Raw genomic sequence first — 26,781 nt, 5'->3', positions numbered from 1 at the left:
GTTGTAATGCTGAAAGTTTAAGATAAAAGGATATTGAATACAATGGTCATGATGAGAGGGGTGTGACAGAACACCCCCATCCTTAGGCAATGAGAGACAGAGTTTGCTCTCATATTGAAACAAATGTGGGTTGGACATTTAGGTTGTAGGGTATCATTGAAAGTCCCTGGTAGGTGTAGTTAGGTTGGCTGGTGTTTAGCTAGTGGGAGATTGTTGCTGTCATCGGTTTGCTGTTTCCAGATAGAGGCCTACCTGTTTCCTGATTCCTGACTTAGTCTTTGCCACTTGACTCTTCTCGAGGGGCCTTACTGCCCTTTGGACAGAGGGAAGATTTTCCTGAATCTTACTTGGGTTAGTTTATATAATATTCAGAATTTGCATAATCATTTGCAAATGTATTTTGACATTGAAACTCTTCTCTCTTTGCCTATCCACTCCTTCAATGTATTGTTTATTTGATATGAGTTTGTTTCTATTCATTGCAAATACATGTTATCTGTGATGGTCTATGTTTTGCGTTGTCTGACGGTATTTAATGAGCATTCATTTCACATTATTTTTCGATAAGCATTATAAATTACACATTGAGTCTGTTATTATTTTGTAGTATAAGTAAGTACATATTATTGCTATCAACCTTTCAACATACAAAGGTTCATTGCCACATTATATACATTAGTGTAAGGAGAAATGCAAGTTTTATAGCGTATTTAGTAAGGTAGGTGTAAACTTGCATCACACTGAACCCCTGCGTAAAGGGATTTAATTGGGTAGTGTAAATGGGCCTTTGTAAGTGAAAAAATTATCAATTCCTGATCGCTGGATCAGCAGTGAAATTTGCTGAGTGTGTTCCATGCTTAAAACATCAGTCTGGCAAATGTTTTTCTTCACTGAACAAAGAGTAAATGGCCCAAGGTGTAGAAAGATGTTTATCTGCACTTGATGGCCATTTGACACTTTTCCTGCCTTTTTATTACCATGCATTGCAGGTGTTGAGGCTGGTTTATTCCTACATATATATATATATTATTTTTATATACTTAATTCTCCCTTTCTTAATTAGTACAACTGGGTGTTATAAGTCGGATGTAAGGTTAACCTGAGAAGGTCAACCTATCTACTAATATAGGCTCAATCCTGACCCTTCTGAAAGAACAAATATGTTCCTTTGTACTCTCTCTAAATCTTTCCACATGAACTCCCTTTCCAGGCCACCTCCAATATGAGCGTTCTGGACTCCAACCCTATGAAATCGATGTTGAAATTCTTGAATGTTTCCCAGAATGTTGCCCAGTGACACCTACGGGTAGTTGCATGCTTTATACATCGCATAAACATAAACATATACCCGTCACTTGAATCCATTAATATTCGGAGTATATTGTCCTTTCCTACAAAGTCACCAGTAAGTGGTAGTAGCCATACAATACATGTGAAAAGGACATATTACACTGCCTCCCCCTGAACTCAAACCTCTCCTTTCTCCTGACCTATGCAGGATGAAGGTTAACTCCCTAAATGCCTCTTCAGAGCTGATAATAAATGAATGAATGAACATTAGCCTTATAAAGCACACACTTTGCCCAAAGGCACTGCAGATAGAGGCAGTGGTCGCAGAAAGCACAGAAGGGAACTTCACAATTAAATAGTGAAGAGCCAAGTTTTTCGGGCCTTATAGAACAAAGACTGAGACTCTTGTCCAGAAATTGATAGCGGAAGAATATTCCAAAGCTTAGAGGCAGCAATAGAAAAAGCCCCCCCTCACCTGGTTCTCCTGAACCTGGGAACTACCGGGCAGTTTTTACTGGCAGACCATTGTAGTTTAGTAAGGACATACCGTTGAGAGCCTTGAACAGAATTCTCTGGCCCAAAGGAAGCCAGTGAAACTTGCGAATAGATATCGAAGCAGGGTGGAATTTAGGAAGACCCATCCCAAGTCTGGCTGCTGCATTCTGTACCAGCTGCGGTTTGTGAATGGATCCCTTATTGATGTCCAGATAGAGGGCATTACAATAATCTGGTCTGGACAGGACCAGAGCGGCAACGGCCTGCTTTTGAGCGGAAAAAGAAAGACATGGAAAGATCTTCCTCAAGATCCTGATGATGCCAAAACAATTGGAGTCATTCTGTTGATCTGGTGGTCAAAAACCCTCGTCACCTAACACAGTTGTCACATTCAATTTGTTAAAAGTTTGTACACCACGTATCCAATAAAAATGTAAGTTATATACAATAAAAATAGAGTGGAAGGCTGTGTAATATTTCATCTTGATAAAACTCTTTACAATGGGATCGGGCGAGAGCCCCAGTTACATATGCTCAATGGCTTTGGGCTTCCCTAAAATAGCAGCCGAAATTAACAGATAAAGTGCTTGTGCATGAGGGCTGATTTTGTAACTTGGCCAAACAACCTTAGAGTTGTACAACAGTATTGTCACAGCCTCCTTCAGTTAGAGCTGTGCCGCTCTTGAGAGGGCTTTCCATCTGATAGGCCATGCCTGGATGAGAAGCTTTGCCTCGCAACAAGCAAAAAGAGGTCTGGGATCAGACCTAAGGATGCGCAGGGCTGCCTGATAGTCCTGTGTGTCCAATTGCTGACAAATCAATTTTAGCAACTTAGCCCACGAGATGTTGTATGCCGGGCAGGTGAACATAACATGGGTGACACTTTCTAACAGGGCTCTGCAGCATGGGCAATCTTTAGATACCTCTACATGAGTGCCATTTTGTGGTCATCTTACGGACAGGGAGCGTTTCAAACCTACAATGTATATACAACATCCTTTCCCTACAGACCTGGATTATATCTAAAAAGGGCTCTAAATTCCTAGTTTGTTTGTGCAGATAAAATTCTGTTGTTAATCGGCCCACATTGGGTTTGCAGCTTTCCTGTTTTTCCACCCATTCCCAGTACAGACGTTTGAGCTTGTCTTTCCTCTGGGGTTCCTGCCTTGTATCATGTATAATAGAAAGTAGTAGATGCTGTTGTAAGATTATAAAGATATTAAAGAAATTTTCTTGTCTTTAGAATTAAGCACTTAACCCATTGAGGAAAGTGCCCAGTTGATAGTCAAGGTGGAGAGTCGATAACCAATGTCTGTGATATCTATTTTACCCCATTCCCCTGGGTCTACTGCTAAACAAAATATTTAGCCCAATTCACTGCATTTTGTAGTATGTAAAGTGGTACCACTTTCTATATAATGCAATTCGCAAACCTATGAGTGCAAACCTTGTGGGATTTTCCTCACACATGTAACTGTAATACTTAGAAGTAAATGTTAAAGGGGTAAGGAGGAGTTGCTGGAGAAAAGGCCCTACTTAATAATAAATGAAAGCTGGTTAGGGAGGAGTTCAGGAGAGGTTTAAGGAGAGACATGCACCCCTCAACAATAAGTATGCCCAATACCATTCACAACCTGCACTTCTAAAGGTACAACAGTCAAAAAGGACCCCAAACAGTAGCAAGTGTACTCCAACTGTGCTTGAGTAAGTCCAGCATCACACATGGTCGGCCACTGGATTTGTAACACCGCCCTATGGAATATAATGGAAATAGTAACTTAAGATAAAACCCTATGGGAAACAATGTTAAATTAGGTTAAATTATTTAAACTAGTTAAAATAGAAAAACATTTAATTTAGTGTTAAAATGTATCTAAAAACAAAACTTTATTTTATTAGAAACAATATTAACCTTTTTTAATTTAAACATTATTGTTGCATTATTTTGTTTTAAAATATAAGTAAATTAGTTTTAATTAATCCTTTGTTAAAATGTGATATATATATATAAAAGAGAGACCTTTTTTTCACTTCAGCTGTACATTTTTGTGGAAGTAAAAATCATTTTAATGTAATTAAATATCCTTTATGTAATTGAATGTTACTTTCAAATTAAGTTATTATGTTGTAGATTTTTTTATTTATTTCTATATTGAAAATAAATATACACAATTAATTTACATTAATAGTTTGTCATAGGGAGATCCCCACCATTGCCCAAACAAATACAATTTATGAACTTGTGCATGATCTAAGTGAACATTTTCCTCAAACTGCATTAAAATACAGAAAAAACGTGTATGAATCTACCCGAAATATACCTTTTATCAGTTAATCTGTCTGGCCAAATGTTTGTCTGTCATCCCCCTTCATTTCACCTATGTCTTCTTACTCACACCATCCATCCATCTGTCCATCCATCCATCCATCTTGTTTGCCATAATCTTATCTCTTCCTTTTTCTTGACTTTCTTCCAGTCTTTATCCATCTATCAATCAATCCATGCATCTTCACCCACCAAGACAGTCATGCATTCATAAATGTATCCACGAGCATAGGTGTATTTTAAATCCACCTGGACCCACAATATATCAATCCATGTTGTTTAGCATGTACTTGTGTTATATATTGTTGTATTTGGGTTTTTATTGTGAGCGAACATTTTTGACTTTTTCTTTTGTCTGTGTATATTTGTGTTGTATCCTTATTCTCGATTTACACATACATTCCTATGTATATATGGTGAGAGGATGTATCCTTACGACTAGAGCAGTCTACTTCGGAGCTGGGGAACCGGGTTCTAGTCTCGCCAACGACGCTCAACATCCTTTGATTCAGGCAAATCACTTAATCTCCCCCTCCCTAACAAAAATGGATGTGTCCATCTGTAACGAGACTGGTGTCCATGTAAAGCTCTCTGATACCCGATTTTTCGGGTCTAGTTCGCGCTATATAAAACTCTAAAAACAATATATATATATATATACATGTTGCTCATTTGTTCACTGTTCCGTGCATAGATGTCTATTTATGTGTTGATCAGGGCATTTGGGTGAATTCTGTGCCTGCCTATATGCATGCTTGTGTGCATATGTCCCTGTTTGTAAGTGTGTATATGTGCAGCAGCATACAGGAGGCAAAGCCTTTGAAAATGCTTGTTTTCAATGTTTTATCCAGCAAACAGGCGTGGCGTGTTGAATTTATTTTAATTACATCAATAATTCCCCCACAATCAAGTCACAAAATTAAAATATATTCGAATAGTAAAGAGCACCATTTTCGTTCATATTTTATTATTTATTAACTTCAGTTTTTATCCAACAAATCAGGATATTATGACCGCATGAGTTGCTCATTCCCTGTGCACAAAATAGCTCCAATGAACTGCGAATGCTTTATCAATTGTTTTCTTTTCTTTATCCGATTTCTCACTAGGCAATCTCAGCAGCATGCAGTTCAGTGCGCATTACTCATAAAACAATCTGTATATAAATAAGAGTCTGGGGGCAGAACAACTTACCAGTGGCACAGCAAATCCTATTTTGTTGACAGCATAAAGTATGAGCATATTTCCTGAAGAAAAGAATAGATGTGATAACCTGCTCAACGATATTGAAAGAAGCTGTTTATCACTGGTAGCAAATAGATTTCTTGCAAGGACTTGGTGTGAAAATTCATGTGACAACCAATGTCATGCCAAAGTCTTTGCAAGAACATTAATTATGTCCAATGCTAAACACCCAGTCTATTTATCATTCCATGGCATATGCTGCCAGCATGCTATCTATCTAACTCGGCACTTGAGACATCGTCCAACTCTATGTAAGGGAAAGTTTAAAGAAAATTCAAAAGTATTTTTCAAAGGGGCACTTGGTAGCTTGCCAAAGTGTTTCCATGCTGCACTACAAGGTGCCACCCGTCTCTTAAATGGATGATGTCCTGTCAAATACAATAATTTGCTTTTTCAGACATTGTTCTTGATATATATTTTAGCCATATTGATTGGCATCTGTAGCCTGATATACTTTGAATGATTTCCTTTACATGGTAATATGCTTTTAACTAATGATGTAGATAATGAAAAAATGTTTGTGTTAAAGCGTGTAAGAATAAAAGTAAACAAACCTAAAACCAAAAAGTCCCCTAAGGTGCTAAATAGTAACCGAATTGATCCACTAACACATACACACACGCACACACACTATGCTGTATATCATCAGTACGTTATATGAACATTGTGCCAAAAATCCAGATGACTGTCATATATAGAAAAATATTTTAATCCATTCCAATATTAAAAATCAACTTTAGTGGATACCATATACATAAAATGCAATACATGACCGATTAAACATGGCTACGAAACAAATTAAGCCAGGCCGAGATAATTAGTCGTAAAAACATAAATATCTACCAATTGATGTCACTGTTCAATCATGAATTGATTCTTCATGTATAATTATTCAGTGCTAGCAGATTCTGTACTAAATCTTTCAGCTACGTGTTTCAGTGTGGTTAATTTGTTTAATCCACCTTTTTCAGGACATTTATCACTGGATTATTCCAACCATATATTTTTTGTAACATATGGTTCCTTATATGACACATTTAAAAAACAAAACGGAAAAATATTTAAAAGGCGACATTGTACATCCACAAACCACATTTACAAATGCATTCATATTTCATTATACATAATGTTTGTTCACAGTGTTCTCTTTTTTAATAAATATTCACAGTTTTTCTCCAAGCTACATTCATCACTCATACACAGTTCGCTCGAACTACAATTTAGCAAACATCATTGATGACACCTGGCTTAAATTGAACTTCTTTAAAAAAAAAAAAAATCATTCATCCAAGGAGCACCTCCGATCTATATGGTTCTCTATAATCTTTCAAAAACGGTCTTCATCCATAATGTTTACACCAATCCCCTCATTTTGAAGTACACTTTGGTAATATTTTACTCCCTTGATGCCTTCACTAGTCCTTCTAAAGTACACCACGCAAAATACATACTTTGAAATTGTCTCTAGATATTATCTGCCCATGAAACTTTGGCGAACTAGTGCTCTTGTTTCATTCTTGGAGTCCTGAATGTTTCACTGCCTTTCATTAAGGAGGTACAAAGTGATAAATGGCGGTTCCCAAAATGGGCAAATCTAATGCATTTTCAATGGACTTTTGTATTTTTTGTAGTGTTCAAACCATCAGCTGGAGTTTTCTGAAGTTTGGTAGTTTTGCACAGTAGGGGGTGTAGATGATGCTGTGGTGTAGTGCTAGCACGTGCAGCAAGTTATAAGGTATTTCTTTAGCTATATCTGTGATACCCGGTAGTACCGCCATACAACCTCGGTACATAACAATGACAAGCGATTATCTGAATGGCTAATGTGCACTTTTCCAAAACCTCGTGGTAGCCATGGTGTTTTAAAGACCAGTTTTAGTGAGTTTTGGAATATATCTTAAAAGTGAATTAGACTGCCATTGTCCTATTAGCTGCTTTTAGCTGGTTTTCGGACTGTATTCCAGCTGAGCAGCTCTGGTGTCGCCTAGCCTTGCCTGCCTTGCCCCACCTCGTCAGACCGAACTGCCGAAAGCCGATCGCGGATCAACGTGAAAGAACGCCAGGATCGCCGGGCCGCTGGGTTGCTGAGGCCGCCGAGGACTCTGAGGACCCCGACAGCGACCAAATTAGCAACGGACAACCACGAGACCCGGTGAGTCTCCCCCTGGGAGCCCGAGACCCCGATTCCCCCCCCGTGATAGCGTGGTGAGGGGGGCACTAGAAACGTCAGCAGGAGAAACAGGGGAGGCTGGCGGATTGCCGTGGGACACAGGTTAATAACCGGCACTCGGGTTTCCTCCCTCTCTACAAGGTTTTCTCCCAAAGCTTTACGTCTTGAGACACCACCCAGCCTAGCAGAACGTGCAGATTCAGAGAGCACGCCTGCTGGCTGGACAAAGCCATTACCGTGCTGCCACCTAACCCCCCTTCCCTCAATGAAGCATACTAAGAGGGGGTGATTGTAGTGTAAGCGGCGCGAACAGTAACCTGTGGAGGTATATCGTCAGCAAGACCACAGCAGGGGAGGAGCATAGTGGTTCCTAGAACCCTTCGTAGAAGGGAAACCTAGTCTAAAACAAGATAACACCTGAGGCACCAGAACAAGAAAGGAGCCAAGAATAGAAGGTGTGTCTGGAGCATTACGTATAGGAAAAGCCCAGAAGACAGCGTAAAAGAGGTCAAGAAGAGTGGCAAAGGCAGGCTGGTGAATACAGGCACATCAGAGGTAAGTGCAAGAACCCATGTAATTTCTCTAAAAATAAAAGACTTTGAGAACTGATCTACAGCAGTACCACAGATAAAGACGATATAAATCAAGAAATGGCACCAAAGAGAGGGCTAAAACAGCATAAAGAGGACAGTCCAGCAAAGAGGAAATCATTGGAAGGCTCAATATCATTGGAAGAGAGCCAGGAAAGCCAACCCTCAATCATGGATAACAACAAGGGGCGACGTAAGAAAAGAAAAACCAAAAGGGCAACTAAAAACACCCAGCAGGTTAAAAGGGACTGCATTCAAATTGCGGCCAAACAGAAAGATAATATGGCAGAGTCCAAATCTATAAAGGACTTTGTAGGGAAACACTACAAATCCACAGAGCCAGTAACAAGCCAGGACCACGAGGAAGATGCGGAGGAATACGGCGCAGAGGAAGGAGAAAAGGCAGGGGAGATTGCTGGAAATCAGGAGAGGAATGAATCCGGAGAACACCCCGAAGAAAAATTTCCTGAGACTGAGGCAGGAAGGATGGACCTTATATCAATAAACCTGTCGCTCTTGAGCCAAAATCTCCATATTCCAGCACCCCGCCTTTCATCATCCCCAAAGATGTTCTCGTTACAATCATTGGGAATTGAAGGTGAAAGGGGAAACGAAAGAGTGAGCCAGAGCCTCATTTGGGGAGGCGCACCAGACCAACCACCACATCAACATGCTGCCCAAAAATCTCAATTGCAACAAGACCCCACAAGAACCGGCCATCATATAAACCCAGACAGAAACCATACACAGGATTCGGAGCTTTCAGTATCGCCAACTTCATCTTTGGTGGAACTAATACTGATGCTACAAAAGACTCTACAAGGAATCCTAGAAGTAACACTTTCAAATAACAAAGTGATGAAAGCGCAGAGACTGTACCTAAAAAAGATCAAAGAGGTACTAGCGGGGATAAAGATTCAAATGCCAAAAATGTTAAACCCAATAGTTACTACACAAACCATAGAAGAAAGTGTAGAGATCGAATCGGTAGAGGCACCTGTTGGAAATCCAGCAGGGTCCCCACAACCCATAGATCAAAGTATAATAAATAGATCAGTTGAGGAACCAGATAATGTATATATCTCCAGACGCCCAATGCTGGTAAAAAGGCACGGGGTGTATACAGTGGCCCCCTCCAAAAACAGGGCAGAAAAAAAGAAGCGAGCCCAAAAACCAACAGCCAAGAGGAAAGGTAAGGAACTAGAGAGGGAGGCACAGATAGGCCTAAACGCATCAGCCCCGATATATGTACCAAACAGTCTAAGGCACCCGGAGCTTAATTTAACAAAATCCCCAACAGACTTAAGGAAAAAACAGAGAATCAAAGTCATAAAAGAGAAACCAATAACATCTCGGATGGTGAAGCAGCAAGTAAGGATAGCTTCAGGCCAACAAAATAGAGTCCATAGAGCGGAAGGCCCACAAGTCCAAGTAATATCAGGATCAGGAAGTAAAGGGACGCAGTTAGAGAGACCAAATAATAGACAGCAAAGATATGAGACTCCTAAGAAAGTACAGAAGACGGATAACAATAAATGGGTATATCTGGATCACTTGTTGGTGGGGAAAAGGGAAAATTCGACTAGAAAAATGAACCCCCTAAATAGGGCACAGATTCTGATTGCCTTCGCCAAATGTAGAAGCCTGAATGGGATCAGTACATATGATCTTCGGCAAATTGGCTTCGTAGAGAACAGAAATGGTAAAGAAATAACAAAAGTGTCACTCCACTCAGACCTGGTAAAAATGGCAATCCTGAAGGCCACCAGTGAGATAAATCACCAGGGAATAAGGATAATCCCGGAGAAGGAAGTAAAAGCCCCGATAGATAATACCTTCCTAAAATACCATGCAGGTCTGGGGAAGAGACAAGTACACCTTTATAGAGATGAGGAAGTAACCCATAGCTGCCTGAATATAGTCATAGATAATTCAGGAAACAAAGCACTATGGGATAACTGGTCCCAATGTAACAGCCCAAGGGGTGACCCAAATGAGAATGAAACAGAGATAGAGATAGAGGAGGAGGGCATGAGTGAGGTAGAATAGGATGAGGGGGTGCCGCAAAGTCTAGGTCTCATAACATGGAATGTAAATGGGCTAGGCAATGAACAAAAACAAGAATGTATAAAGAACATAGTAAAGAAAGCGGACATTGCCTGCCTACAAGAGACCTGGACATGCGACGAAACCCCAATCATCGAGGGATTCCTACAATTAAGTCGGCCGGCCAAGAAGAACAACTACGGCCGCCCGTCGGGAGGTCTAATGACATTGGTTTCAACAAAAGTGCTTAGAGAAGCAACATCGCTAAAAATGAATTGTAAATGGGTGCAATCCAGTAGATTAGAACTATTGACAGTAGAAAAGAGATACAAAATGCTGACTGTAATGAATGTATACATGCAGTGGGAAAATGGTGTCGAGTATGTGAATGAGATGAGATCCTTTAAACAGGATGTGGACATAATACTAGAAAAATATGCATCGGATACTGTGATAATAATGGGGGATTTTAACCATAAACTAAACCCCAAAAAAACTGACATCTGGAACAGAGAATTGTTAGAGGTGTATGGAATTAATCCTGCCAGTTTCCCGGCAGGGGAGATTTAGAAACAGGAATCAGAACTGGTACACTTCTTAGGAGGTAGGGGCTTCCAATGCCCGAATGGCAGAATGAAAACAGACTGTCCAGCAGGGAAGACTTTTAAAATAGGCTCACAGTACTGCCCGATTGACTACATTTTTATACAAGCCTGGAATTTCCCGCTAGTAAGGGACTTTAAGTTAGAACAAAAAGAGGTCAGCGACCATAACCTACTGTACTTATAAATATTTTGGGGAAGAATTATACCCAGAAAAAAATTGATCCCCCAGAAGGTCGAGTATCCCAAACGAGTGACAACTCGACTCACGGAGGAATATCAAGCAAAACTGACAGCTATGCAAATTAAAATGGAGCCGGAAAATCTAGAGAACAAAAACCTGAAATGGTTTATAGAAAAATTTGAGGAAGTAGTCGGGTGTTTAAGAATAGAACTAAAAAGAGACAAAAACAGTAGAGGGAAACCACCAAGTCGAGTAAAATGGTTTTCGGTTGAGTGCCAATCCAAAAAAAGGGAGATACGGGCGGCACAAAGAAGACAAAAAAAGAACTTCACCCATGAGAGACAAAATCACATAATTAAGCTAAAAAGAGACTACAAAAAAATGGCAAATAATGCAAAAAGGTCATTTAAAGAGAAATGTTGGTCTAATCTGTTGGAAGCAATTGAAGAGAAAAATCTTAGACATTTTTGGAAATTGGTAAAGGCAGCAATTGGTCCTACAGACGGCGAACTAAAATGTGTAGTTAGTGAGGCAGCATGGGAGAAGTATATAAGAGAACTGTACGGAGCAAGAGCCCCGATAGAGCATTTAGAGACCCAAAAATGGCAAGAAATACCAGAAGAGTTCAAACCTAAATGTAATGCAAAACAAGTGGAAGACACAATAAGCGAACTGAATCTACCCGTGCGGCAGGACCCGACAACCTTCCTGCAATAATACTGAAATCAGAAGTAAAGTGGTGGGCTAGATTTTTTGCACAGATGTTCCACATTATACTAACAGAAGGAAATATGCCACCTAACTGGAAGGGTGCAATAATCAGGCCAATCCATAAGAAAGGAAGCATGGATGCACCTCAAAACTATCGTCTGATTTACCTCCTAGACATAGGAGAAAAAGTCTTCTCAGAAATAGTATTGAACCAACTTAACACATGGGTAAAGGAGTTCCAAATTGTACTCATAGAACAGGGAGGATTTAGAGAGGGTCACTCGACAACTGACCATGGACTTGCATTGTGGGCATTGGCAAAGAAGTCAACGGAACAAAATGGCAAGTTATGCTGTTGTTTCGTTGACTTCCAAGCAGCGTTCGATTCAGTCGACCGTGTATGCCTGTGGGAAAGACTATTGAAGTTAAATATCCCCAGTGAACTTCTAACTATAATAATGGAACTACATAGGGGAAACTGGGCGCAAGTCATCAGGGAAAGGTGGGATCATTGACGCAAAAAATCCCCATACATAACGGTCTAAGACAGGGATGTGTTTTAGCCCCACAACTATTCTCCATATTCCTGTCAGATCTCCCGGCCTCCCTAGAAGTTGAGGGGAGTGCAAGCCCCAGAATGGATGAAAACAAGGTGCCCTGCTTACTATATGCTGACGACCTGGTAATAGTAGACCAGACTGAGAGAGGCCTCCAAAGAAAGCTTAATGTATTTAACGCATACTGTGCTAGCAAATTTCTAACTGTCAACCTAGATAAAACAAAGATCCTATGTTTTGGGAACAAAATAAGTAAATTTAATTGGTACCTAGGCAAGCTTAAACTGGAGACGGTTAATGAATATCGCTACCTAGGTATATGGTTTGATAGGAGATTAAATTTGGATACGCACATTGAAACACAAAAAGCAAAAGCACACTCTTCAATATGTGGCTTAAAAATGTTCAATAGGGACTACGGAGAGATGTCTCATCGCCCAATGTTAAGAGCCTTTGAGGCAATTATCCCCCCCCCCCAGGTCCTGTATGGAGCCAAGGTCCTTTATTTGAGCGGTAAGGGAGCCTGGGACCTGGTGGAGAGGAAATGCCTCAAAGGTCTCCTTTCTCTCCCACAATCATCTATGGTACAAGCCATAAGGAGAGAAATAGGCACAAAGTCCTGGGAGATACACATACAAATGGCAATAATTAGACTTTGGAAACGTCTTGATGACCCAGACGGGCAAAAAGTAGCACAATGGTGCAGGAATGAAATTCAAAAGAGTGAGCTAAAGTGGGCAAAAGCATGTAGGGAAAGATTGACCCAAATCTGTAAAAGGCTGAAGGTAGAGGTGAGCCAGGAATCGCATCAAGTACTTTGTACTAGGAGTGAGCTGAAAATTAAGGGGAAGGAAACATCGGGATTGATTGATATGGGATATCTAGCTAAAAAGAAATCAGTAACACACATGATAAGCGCTTGGGAAAAGGAAAATTGGTTCCCTTACCTAGACATCCTGCCTAACCCCGGCTTTAGGCAGGAGATACTAAGGCTGCGGATTGGAATTAACCCATGGTTAACAAATAAAGATCTGAAAGTGAAAATGTTAGACCAGAAAGGGTGTTGCAGGTGTAACCTGGGAGGAAGAGGAGACCAGTTACATATCCTACTGGATTGCTTGACTCTACTGGAACAGCGGAAACGGTGGCTGCGCCCGGTGTTTCTAAAATATGATATAGAGACCAGGGCGCAGGCAGTGGTCTTGCTAACTGAACTTCCCTCCATCGATATTGCGATTGCACTTGGGAAATACATAAAAGTGGTATTGAATGATGTAAGAAACCAGGAATAAGGTGCAGGACTGTATGAATTTTAAATGATCTCTAATTGATGAAACTATTCTCAAATAAGGGAAATGAATAGATCTTAATTGTAATTGCCAAGTTTTAGTTTAAATGCAATTTTAATGGCCCTGGTACAAGCACAAGTATGAGGGTATGCAAGAGTTTTTTATCCAAAATTTGGAACAATTTTAGAATGTTTTAGCGTTCTTATGTGAATATTTTAAGCTTGTGATATTGCCTTCTGCACATGTTTAAAGACTATGGTCATAATAAACTTACTTTTGACTTGACTTGACTTGAATTAGAAATGTACTTTAGCCTTGTTATTGTAATTGGGCTGAGGTTAGTGTAGGTGTTGTATGCAAACAATAAAGTTTGGAAATGTATTCATGTGTTTTCAAAAAATTACACAGTACAACGGCATGGCCACGTGAGAATCATATACTCTAATATTAAAGTGCCTTTTATTATAACTGGGTATTTTGGATTTAGAAATGCTTTAGTGAGAGTTGACAGATGTTACAAATGAATATGTTATTTCCAGTTGCAGTGAAATGGACACCATCTGAACAACAAAGGGAAGTATTTGAAAACATAGGGGTATATTTATGAAAATAGTGGTGCAGTCAGCACTGCAAGTCACCTTGATGCTCTGCCCTGCATCACTGAGAAAGGGCAGGAATATTCCAGATTTATCCAATATGGTTCATTCCTGTCCTTTCCCCTTATGCTGCTGCCCTTTGGCAGCCTAGCGTCAATGCAGGCACCCTTGCACCATGGTGTAAGGGTCCCTGCTTTGCATTCAGGATTGTTTTTGTGAAGGGAGGGACAAAAATACTTCTCCTTGTTACACCTCACCTGGGGAGGCGTAAGATATTGGCAAATTTCCAGGTTTACAAGTCCATGGAAATCAGGGCATGCATAAAAAACCATGGTAGGTGCATGGGAACACCCACAGCAACCCCGTGGAAGGCTTCCCTTGTGCAGAGTAAGGCAATGCAGCCATTTGTGCTGCATTGCCTTACTCTAGATTTGGTGGGCTTCCTGAATCTGACTAAGAGGCTTGCATCATGCATGTACTACTATGCATGGTGCAAAAGTGAAACAAGCATCTTATAAATCTGCACCATTATGTTTAGGTGATAAATGGAGGGCAATTAGTGATCTCTTAGGAATGCAAACACCATTTTGTTTATTTGTCTGCATGTTTTTTAATACTTTGCTGCCGGGGTCTGGATCTGTCATGGTGGCCGCCAGGCCGCGGCTCGGCTCCCCCCCTGAGGGGATTGCACAAAAGAGTTCTTGTGGGAATTTTAAGAGAAAGAGTTGGTCGTTTGCCCCCCCCTCCTGTTCTACTAACACACAATCTTCAATAGTTAAAAACAACCATTAAAAATATAGGCTAAAGTGTGGGAAAACATGATTTAAAAACAGTCATATGGCCGGAAGAGACTGGGCTGGGCCACCCATCTAACATCTTCACTGGAATCCAAAGTAAGCTAGTGTAATTGGTTCTGGACACAAGGGGGACGCTTCACCTTAGCTATAAGGAGTGACTGGTTGAGGGATAGTGTTGATATTAACGCTAATTATTTACTTTATATATTATTTAGATCTATACTTGTGGACATGAGCAAAGCCACACGCAAGGGGGGGCAGGGTCAGGAGTGGTGGTGACCCTAGATGCCTTCCTTTTACGGGCTGAATCTGTGTTAATACATGATATTTGTTGTATTTCTATCTAGGCCCCTAATTCAATATTCCTAATTTATGCCCTTGTATGGCTATAATAAATAATATCTTTATAAAGGCATGAGAATCATATCCATATTTAGTTGTAGCCCATGCAGTAAGCAAGGCTACTTCCCCAGACTCCTAGAGAGTACAACGTGTTCTATAAACAAAGCAAACCTCCAGCAACCTGGGAAATGCCCATGCTTCTGTTTTGATTTGTCCTAGAACTCCTGTGAGCACTGAAAGAATGGCCAGTTCTTAGTGACATCTTTATTGACGTCTTATGTCCAACCTTACGTCCAACCCGGTACCTTTCAGGTATAACTATACCAACGTTGCCTTAAGCAAGCACACTGTGGTTTGGAGCAGAGCGGCTATCTACTTGCCCGAGAGCCCAGCTGATGCGAGGGCCCACGACCGCCGCCTCTTCCCTTTGACGCACTGAGAGAGACGCTGTCTTTTTCTCCAGCCGAGAAAATCCAGCTCCGGTGTTTTCAGCCGCCCTTGTGGGTTGCTGGGATATCGAGTCCTGAGAAAGAGATACCAGACCTCCTGCTTTCTATTACCCAGGCACGGAGCTGACTAAACCCTTAAAGAGAATTCTTGACTCAGATTCTTGGCAAAACCAACTTAACTTAAACTGCTACTTATTTACTCCTTCCCACGTATTAGGCTTAGGTCAGGTACACCGGGGTAGGCGTATTTAGAAGCACCAGTTGAGTACGTTAGTCAATGGATTTATGTATGTATATATTTTATCTATTTTAAAGTATCAAATGGCTAAGAACCCATATCAATGCTTTTGCAGTATTATTTTATAATACTCCTTTTACTGTACGCACTTTACTTTACTATAAGTATTGCAATTGTGGCAATTCATTTCTCTTGCATGAGAAAGAAGACTGCTCAATAAATAACACCTTTTATTGAAAACGCATGTCTCTCTATTTCTCTGAACTCTGGTGAAACTAAGTCTGCACAATTGACTGAGTGAAATAGCTGTCTATTGTTTTCACACTACTCTAGAAATACACTCTTATTCTGAGGGAGCAAAGTTGTCATGTTTTATGGTTGTCAGAAGCTAATCCCTTCTTGTCTATCCAGGGAAGTTAAAGTCCTCCTTGTTTATTCGAGAAAGTTTCTAGTGACCTCTGAGCTAGCTGGCAAAACTAATTAAGTCTAATATAGTCATTAGAGACCTAGTCGACCTCAGTCCTATGTCTACACTACTGTTTATATTATTCCAATGCTCAGAGCCTATTGGGAATATAGGAACTACACTACATGGCGCCCAACGTTTGGTAAGGCGATAATCTAACGCAAGACACTAAAGTAACTCAGTCCTGCTTTTTCACACAGACCCTTTTTACAGTAAATACTCCACAAGACGTCTGGGGTGGGTAAAAGGTTAAAATCCGCCGGAACTTAGTAGGATGAGAATCGTATGTATAGTTTTTGGTTTAGTCAACGTTGAAGGATACAGTTTTCGAAAATATTGTGCACCTAATCTTTGTTTCCCTTGAAACTTGATCTGCAACAAAAAACTCTCTGTCAGTAAAAATGGTAGAAAGTGAAGACGATAGGGAGGCAGCTAGAATAGCAGCTCAACTCCTAGCGGATGACACAAGTCTCCAAGAAAATGACCCGAATGCTATAATCATTCCGGTAAATGTAAGAACAACTATAACTATTAAACTTATAGAAAATGGACTTACATCACGAGGTGATACAGTCATATTCGTGGTAGAGGCCCATGAATATCGGCAGACAGAGGTATTCTACTCATGGATAAACTTTCCTGCAGCAAACGCTGTAACACACAAATTCCACTATTATAAAATAGAGGAACCTCCGGATGAATACACTCCTTTCGAGGAGGTTGAAATCCCACTAAATTACCAAGAGCACCTGCTCTGGTTTAAAGGCGCCCTAAAACATCAAAATCACATCACCAGGCTCGGTCCACTAGGTAGACCAGGAGCAACAAGGCCGGTTCTAGCAAGCTACACACCACATCCAGACATTGATAAAATGTCAGACCGGGAACTTTTAGCTCAGCTAAAAATACTAATTAAAATACATAGACAATTAGTCCAATATGTAACACGGACTTCAACGGTCCAACCAGCAATCAACATTCCACAGCTGACCCCTCATCAGGGGAACACAAACAAAATTACACCACAGAACATACAATCATGTCTTGGTAAATTACCTACAAAATGGGAACAAATTCCATTCTGATTAGCTCAGAAAATCACTCAAATAGAGGCAGTATTTCCTGATACTATTCCTACTGAGAAACACAGAATTCTGACTATCTGTCTTCCAATGGGGATCACACCACATGTGGAGGACTGTGACACTTGGGGCACAGTCTTTGCTTCGATTTTCACAAAAACACATGGTGTTCCTATGGCGGTAATACCAGATGTGCTAAGACAGATTCAAAATGAATACGGTCCAGAACCTGCTTTAACTCTGGATATGAAATTACTGAAAGACTTCAAGCAGGTCTCGGCTCTATTGTTAGCCAACATAAAAGGAGAAGCAGCATCTGTGGCGATCCGCCAGAAATTGAAAGAAACAGATATAGCAGAACAACCTTTTGAACTTGCCAGAATCATAGAAAAATCCTATGAAGAACTAGGTAGAGATAGTTTGGGTGGGAAACCAGTAAAACCCCAACTAACTGAAAATCCTGAAAAAATATTCATTAAAAATAATCTAAAAACTCCAAAAAAGAGTTGGGATGGAAATAAACAATCCACTCCCAAAGAATAACGATTCCAATACAGAGGAAGGTCTCCTCAACGAACAGATAGATCTCCAGAATGAGGTGACAAGTCTCCCCAGAGGGAGCCCTCTGAGAAAAGATACAACCTTAGAGATAGGGATAAATTGAGAAAACCTGACAGATATCAAGATATTGATACACGTCCCTCTCGATCTTTTCAGACTTCCTCACAAAAATCGGAAAGAAGAGGACGGTCAGAACACAAAGAAGAGCACATCAAGTCCGAAGACAAGGAACCTGCTCATCAAAGTAAAACATTACAATTTCCAAGAAAGAAGGTAGCTAGTATTAAAATAATAAAACATGCCGAGGATACTGAGGACACAACTGAAAAACGGAGAGTGGGCCCAGACAATTCTAGACAGCGCAGCAGAAGTGACCATAGCTCGCAAGATCTTGATGAATCTTCTGGAGACAGTGGACACGAATGAATACATTCAAGTGGAAACTGCAGATACCAGAGTTAGCAAACCTCATAAAATATATACGAAATAACATTACGTATAGAGGGGGACAAGACTAGGAAAGTAAGGGGTCTCTTTTGGGATAACCTTTCAAAAGGCTATGACATCCTGTTAGCTGAGAAAGACTGGCCACCAGGGTTTGTCAGGGAGTGCCCTCATGGCAAAGAAATGATTATGCCTGCCTTCTCAAATCATATTTCAACTCATAAAAAATCCATATATGCAAGAAAATGGGCAGTGGCCCAAGCCCCTGCATTATATAAAAATCATGTAGGATGGGATGAGGACTCTCCTCCTCACAAAATCCAGTTAAAATGTCAACCCACTGCACAAAGGCAGTACACAGTTAAACAAGAAGCTAAAAAGCAAGTCAGGGAGATCTTAGATCAACTTGAATATCAGGGGGTGATTGGAACATGCACCTCACAAATGAACAATCCTTTGTTTCCTGTCTCCAAGCCAGACAATTCATATCGTCTAGTTTTGGACTACAGACACCTTAACTCATGTTGCAAAGCTTTTGCAGTACAAAACTCACACAGTGCAGCACTAATGAATAACATTGTGCGCAAAAAATATAAAACGACATTAGACATCTCTAATGGATTCTTTTGTCAAAACATTGCACCTGAAAGCAGGTATTTGACCGCTTTCTCAATAATGGGGTCGCAAAAACCCTTCTGTCGACTCCCACAGGGATTCAAGAATAGCCCAGGATTATTCTCAGCAAGAGTAACAGAGTTACTACAAATAAATGATGATGAGGCATTATCCTATGTCGACGACATCTATCTCAGAGATGATGACCTGGATACTCACTTGAAAAGAGTGAACACCATAATACTTGGGTTCGCAGCTGAGGGTTACAAATTCAACTTTAAAAAGTCACGAATTGCCCATCTAACTGTCCTATTTTTAGGATATGAATTATCAAGTGAAGGCAAGAGCCTAGCAGACAACTTCTTAGAGAAGTGCGCTGTGCTCCAAGCACCAAAAACGCTGAAGAACTTACAATCAATACTAGGTTTCCTGAATTTCGGAAGAACATTCATTCTAAATTATGCAGAGAGGGTTAAACCTCTCTATGAATTAATAAAACCTGATTTCAAACCAATCAATTGGACTCAGAAACACACAGAAATTTTAAGATCATTACAAACAGACATGTTAGCTAAAACAAAATTGCAAACACGCGAAAACATACGCAACCTTGTAATCTGAGTCATCCCAGGAAGATGCAGATTCACATACCTGACCTCTAATGAGGGAGAAACGGTACCAATAGCTTACAAATCACACTTGTACACAAGCTGAAATGAAATTCAGTTCAACCGAAAAAATTGTAACTGCGGTTCAGACTGCTGTAGCAAAAGAAACAGCCCTAGCACAAGGTAAACGAATAATAATCGTTACCCCAGTACCTGCGCTAGAAGCAGTAACAAAAGCAAGCATTCCAAATTCTAAAGCACTACATCTGAGATGGATACAATGGGTTAATTCTCTTGCTGCAACAGATGTAGTATACGAATTTGATCCTAATTTAAAAACACAAGAATTTCTAAAATCTGAATATGAATGTCCTCTGCCGACCGAAATCCTGCCTCTAGAACATTACGGCTGTATAATATATACAGACAGATCAGCACAACCCGCAGTTGGGGGTAAACAAGCTTACAGTGCTGCGTGCGCGATTGTTAAAGGTCGTTGGCAGGAAGGAAAATTTAGACCACTGGTCACTAAAACCCAAACTCTAGGAGATTGTACAGCTCAACGAGCTGAACTACTGGCTTTTAAGATGGCGCTTGAAAATACTGATCGCAAATTCTCCTCACTAATATTGTGCGACTCATATTACTGCGTTCAGTCTTATAATGAATACTTGCAGAACTGGGTTCAAAACGGTTTCAAAGATGCAAAAGGTGGCACAATCAAGCATAAAGCGCTTTGGGAACAAGTAGTTCTTTTACAGAAAGAACTACAAAAGACTCACGTGATACATACACTGAGTCATCAACATGATGGCGTTCACGTTGAGGGGAATTCATTGGCTGATGAAGCCGCGAAGGCAGCTGTGCAAACGGCTTCCGTAGCTGCTATCACCCGGTCAAAAACAAAAATAGACAGCGATATAATGCAAGCTGTCAGTGCTTCAGTAAAAGATGATATAAAAACACTCCCGAAAGGCTTTCCAGTAAAGTACTCATACATAACTGATGCGAATAATGTTCCTTTTGCTCGAATCCCTGGAGTGGGGGATAGGGCAATTCCAAACATGGAACACAGGTTAGGACTAATTATAGCGGCACACGAAGGGCTGGCTTCTGCACATGCTGGTGTTTCCGCCACAATATCGTTATTAAAACAGAGATATTGGTGGCTGCGCATGAGAAAACAAACTAGGAACTATGTTCTAGAATGCAAAATATGCCAAAGAATGAAAGTATCAACAGTGAAACGACCAACACAGACGCCCCTTCTAATCTCAGATAAACCATTAGTGTGTGTTAACCTGGACCACTGTGGTCCCTTACAAAGAGATGGTAACTATAAATATATCATGGTCGCAGTGGATTCCTGCACGAGATTCATTTGGATGTGGCCCTAGCGCTCGGCTGACGCCAGAACTGTTATAAAAGATTTGCGAGTCTTTATCGGCAAATACGCAATTGGCATGCTACATTCTGACCAGGGTCCTGCTTTTAGCTCTCGGGCTTATAAGGAGGCCATGACCAGCATGGGCATTGCATTGCGGTACTCTTGTCCCTTCCATCCTGAGGGAAATGCGGTAGTGGAAAGAAAAAAACGGGACATAAAGCAATCTATAACGGCGAGGGTATTAGGTTCGGGTGATGGGTGGGTCCAACATTTAACAAGTGTCCAACATAGTCTTAATAATCTGCCAAGAAATTCTCTAAAAGGTCTCAGTCCGTACGAACTATTGTTCGGTACTAGAATGCACATTCAGGACCTTGATAGTCACACTTCAGTGATAGAAGAAAAATGCTTTGATATCAAAGACCGTTTGGCTGTTTTACAGGACTTAAATGAAACAAGACGAAACCTGAGCAACATAAAGTTAAAGCAACAGCCAACAACCACTGAAGAAAAACCACCTGTCCCAGCAAGACCTGTCTGGATTCCAAAGATTGGGGATCTGGTCAGAGAGAAGATCGCGGTAAAGAAGGAATTTGGGCCTTCTTACAGAAAAGCAGTACCTGTCTTAGCTGTCAGCGGAACAAGAGCAGTTGTACTACCACTCCTTGCTGGTAAAAGGGAGAACCGAGTTGTATCCATCGACCTGCTAAAACCACAATCATGTGGCCAATAATAAGTAGTAGGCCCAGTGGAATCCCAAGAAATAGCAGACTACCAAAATTTGCTACAATACAAGAGGTTCAAACTGAGAGACTAATAACATTCGATAAACCTGCAGTGAATAAAAAAGGACTATGCAACAAAGACATGGAACTTATGCCTCTTGAAACCCAAATTGCAACAGTTAATCAAGAAACACCATTCTACAACAATGTAGCCTCAGACTATGCTAAAGAAACAAAGAAAAATCCAAAAGCAAATGAAAATTCGGAAGCAATTCCAACAATTGACAGAACTGCATCTGGCTACTTCATCAATTTCGATGACTTTTCTGATGATCCAAGTGAACATGAAGAAACGCCAGCAACAAAAACTTTCAAAGACAAATTATCTGAACTCTTTCATCAACTCAAAGAAACCTATCTGATTTCTCCATGGATTGAATTTTGGATTATGTTAGGTGTACTTTTCCTCCTGCTTTGGCTCATCATGGTTTTATGTTTGGGTAGATTCATTGATGGAACATATAGTACAATGGACACAGCAAGTCAGAACATCAACTTGGTCCTAAAGCCTCACACATCCTCTCACATCACAAAAAGAGAACTATCACCAGTGAACATCAAAGTCAATTAAATACCCGGTGGGGTAGCATGGGACAAAACGGATAATGAAATGTATGGCCCGATTGAGCTTTTGAAATATCCACATCAGTTCAAGGTTTCATTAAGTGACTTTGTAACACCAAGTACTTTTTCTGAGGATTGGGACTTTGAAAATATTAATAATATGATGTCAGATTTAGTAATGTCAGCCAAATTCACAGAACATGATTATTTACAGGGTTCATCAATTATGAAGAAATGTATTGCTACAATCATTTTGGTCATCACTATATACATAAATCTGCTCAACCTAGAAATGTTTTTAATTATAATCAATGGGAACATTGTACAACACCACCTAAAAGCAGCTCAAAAACATTTTATGAGAAATTCCCATACTTCTCAGGGTTTAACACAAGTGATGCAGAAACGTTTTATTTTAAAATGTAAAATATGACAGGAATGAAAACAATGCTGACAAATACTAAATTGATCTATTCTGAAACATTTTATGAAAAAAGTATTACATTTGGTTTTGAATTCTGGAAAAACAACATTGAAACAAAAACCATCTGGGGTACAAAAGAATGGCAGGTCCAAGGTTTAGAAGCCTGCATGATCCCAGAACAATTAATATTCTTAAATGACACTATTCAACAGACTACCTGTCTTGGCCTAGCCAAAATTAAAGACTTAAACAAACCGTCTATTCCAAAGCCCATACCTGATAGTAATAGCACTACTGATATGGAGATAGACGTATCCCATATTTTATACCAAAACAGAACACATCCTGATTGGAAGAAATGATTGATCCGCCCACAGACACAAATAACTGTCAAGATAGATTCCTGAACAAAATACAGGGGTTCAAAATGACCAGGCCAGACCCAAGATACTCCCAGAGACAACATCTAGGGATAGTTATAACATGCAGTGTAGGGAAACTATGCCTTTGAATGGCTACAAAAATCCACACTGGCAGAAATTAAGCAACACTTGACTTTACTTAAAGATGGTGCTGACTTGCGTGATTTCATTCTGGGACCACGCAAACAGCGTCAAAAACGTTTCATAGCGTCCGGTATATACGCTGCATACAACGAAGCTTGGAAAGTAATGCCAATTGAAACAGCAGAAAAAATACGAGAAATTGATCGTATTAATTTGGAAAAATCACTTTCTGTTATGGACAATGGGTTAACGACTCTGTCCTCCAGAATATATTCACTGGACAGTATCGTATCATCTGCTATTGATATAATAGAGCAGGACTTACTAATGTTACAACATGGTCAGTCCCAATTACGTTCTATTGTACAGCTTGGCTAGACGTTGCAAAATCTGCGTTCAGGCTACGTACCATGGCGTTTAATCAACACAACGTCATTATTCTCTATCTTTAACCTTACTGATAAACAAATCAGTTTGGCACAAAAAGGAGCGGACTATATGATTCTGAGCATTGAAAAACTTGAGAGATTACCATTGACAATGTCAGAAAGAACGGTCATTGAATGGATAATACACGGAATAATTACAATGCCGATAACAACTTTCCAATTTGAATATTGCCAAGAGTATATACCAGCGGGCCAGTATGAAAGGTTGGGTAAAGGGTACCTCAAGTCAACATGGAAATTACCTTATACACACACATGTTACAGTAAAAAAAAAAGGATGTATTTCTTAGTGGTAAAAATTGTAAAAAATCACTAAACGGTACACTTCTGTGTCAAGGTATTAACTTGCATGGAGCCTGCGAAGGGTCTTCTAATAACCTTTCATGTCTTCTAAAACCCTTTCATGTCACCTGCACGGCACTCCTGCAACACAGATAGAGCCATTCTTTAGACAGCTTTCTAACGGGAGCTATATTCTAATAAATGACCACAGCTGTTGTGGCATGGTGCCAAGGAAAGCCTATCTCGTAAGCGTTAGTTCCATGGTCACTTGCTGTATGCAAGTATTGTATCCAAACAGCACTCCAGACATGGAGGCGGCAATATGGCCTTATTTGAATATCTCTTCTATTCTAATTTTACAGACAACTGTGCCTTTGACCTCGTCCAAAGAAACGTATGATCTGCAAGTTGCAAGGACAACGGCAGAGATACATTCCCTTTTATCAACAAATTGCCCCGTGCATTTCGTAGAAATGCTAAGCCAAATTTTAAACATGTCAGATACCATTGGCATCGCACATGTATTTAAGACAATTTTTTCGGGACTGTTAACACCCTTCTAAACAGTTCTGGGCATTTTTCCCAATTTTGTCCATTCTGTCTTTGGCGGCCTACCTCTACTTTTGGGACTCGTAGAAGGAATTTTATTTTTGATTCTTCTGCTCCGATATGGCAAGCCTTGCCACAAACAAGACTCCAACAACGATGGAAGAAGCGATCCTAGCAATGCGCTACCGGGACCGCATAACTAAAGTCCTTGGATTAGCCCGGCTTAGAGATCTGAATATGACCTGGTTTCTTTCATTCAGACCTAGCTGGCAAAATTGCATCTTACCTGTGCTTCGATGTATGCTATGCGGAGAAGAATGCGTGTTGGACGTCTGTCTTACACTACCATCAGCAGTACCAATGGATACAGATACCTTGCTAGGTCCTGTTACGGCTCATGCATCGTGTTGTCCCCAGCGGCTTCCCATTCTGATGACAGCATTCGTTGAGACTTCACCACTACGAGTATGTGGCAGTGGAGTACGAGATGAGAGCAGCATCACACAGGTACAACCTTCCGTGAGCATTAATGATCCTGACATCAATGATAGCAATCATTCTCACACATGCACTGTTTCGGCATTTTCAAACTTGGTCGAACTTTCACCTGATGTCATAGACCAATTTTTTGCGAGTCTGTCTGAAATGATGTTCTCCCCTGAACAGAAAGAATAACTTTTTAAGCAACAAGCACACAGTGTTCCCTGAACTCTGAATTCGGCCTTCGGCTTTGAAAAAACAAAATCTACTGAAAACAATTGGAACTATTTTTCCCCTTGAGAGCGAAATTATGTTTTTCACTTCCAAAATATTTACCTTTTTGTGGCACATGTACTCTGGTTAAAGTAAAACTATTCTTAGAGAACAGAGCTTCTATTTTTAGGAACTCTAGAGACAATATTTTACCTTAGCCTCTAGCACATGTACAGCATTTGTGTTAATATGTGATGGAATGGTCTCGACCTTCTTTTCTGTATTCAGAGCCATTTCATGTGTAATTTTCGCAAATCGTTCAGCTGATATATATTTACATTTTAACTGAATGATACCACTGCATGAAAAGCGTACAGTACCAATACTCATTTTCGTGTATTTACCATATACCATTTCAAATGCAAAGTATGTATTTTGGGGTGGGTTGAAAAACACATGCACCATTATATGTTTACTATTGCTTAGTTTTAGTAATGAGGGACATTAGATCGTGGAGTGGGTGTTGTATTTCTATCTAGGACCCTAATTCAATATTCCTAATTTATGCCCTTGTATGGCTATAATAAATAATATCCTTATAGAGGCATAATAATCATATCCATGTTTAGTTGTAGCCCATGCAGTAAGCAAGGCTACTTCCCCAGACTCCTAGAGAGTACAACGCGTTCTTTAAACAAAGCAAACCTCCAGCAACCTGGGAAATCCCCATGCTTCTGTTTTGATTTGTCCTAGAACTCCTGTGAGCACTGAAAGAACGGCCAGTTCTTAGTGACATCTTTATTGACGTCTTATGTCCAACTTTACGTCAAACCCGGCACCTTTCAGGTATAAATATAACAACGTTGCCTAAAGCAAGCACACGGTGGTTTGCAGCAGAGCGGCTATCTACTTGCCCGAGAGCCCAGCTGATGCGAGAGCCCACGGACGCCGCCCCTCCCCTTTGACGCATTGAGAGAGACGCTGTCTTTTTCTCCAGCTGAGAAAATCCAGCTCCGGTGTTTTCAGCCACTCTTGCGGGTAGCTTGGATATAGAGTCCTGAGAAAGAGATACCAGACCTCCTGCTTTCTATTACCCAGGTACGGAGCTGACTAAACCCTTAAAGAGAATTCTTGACTCAGATTCTTGGCAAAACCAACTTAACTTAAACTGCTACTTATTTACTCCTTCCCACGTATTAGGCTTAGGTCAGGTACACCGGGGTAGGCGTATTTAGAAGCACCAGTTGAGTACGTTAGTCAATGTATTTATGTATGTATATATTTTATCTATTTTAAAGTATCATATGGCTAAGATACCATATCAATGCTTTTACAGTATTATTTTATAATACTCCTTTTACTGTACGCACTTTACTTTACTATAAGTATTGCAATTGTGGCAATTCATTTCTCTTGCATGAGAAAGAAGACTGCTCAAT

This window comes from Lissotriton helveticus, chromosome 4_1 (genome assembly GCF_964261635.1).
Source record: "Lissotriton helveticus chromosome 4_1, aLisHel1.1, whole genome shotgun sequence".
Lineage (NCBI taxonomy): Eukaryota > Metazoa > Chordata > Amphibia > Caudata > Salamandridae > Lissotriton > Lissotriton helveticus.
Note: the sequence above shows the minus strand (reverse complement) of the source record.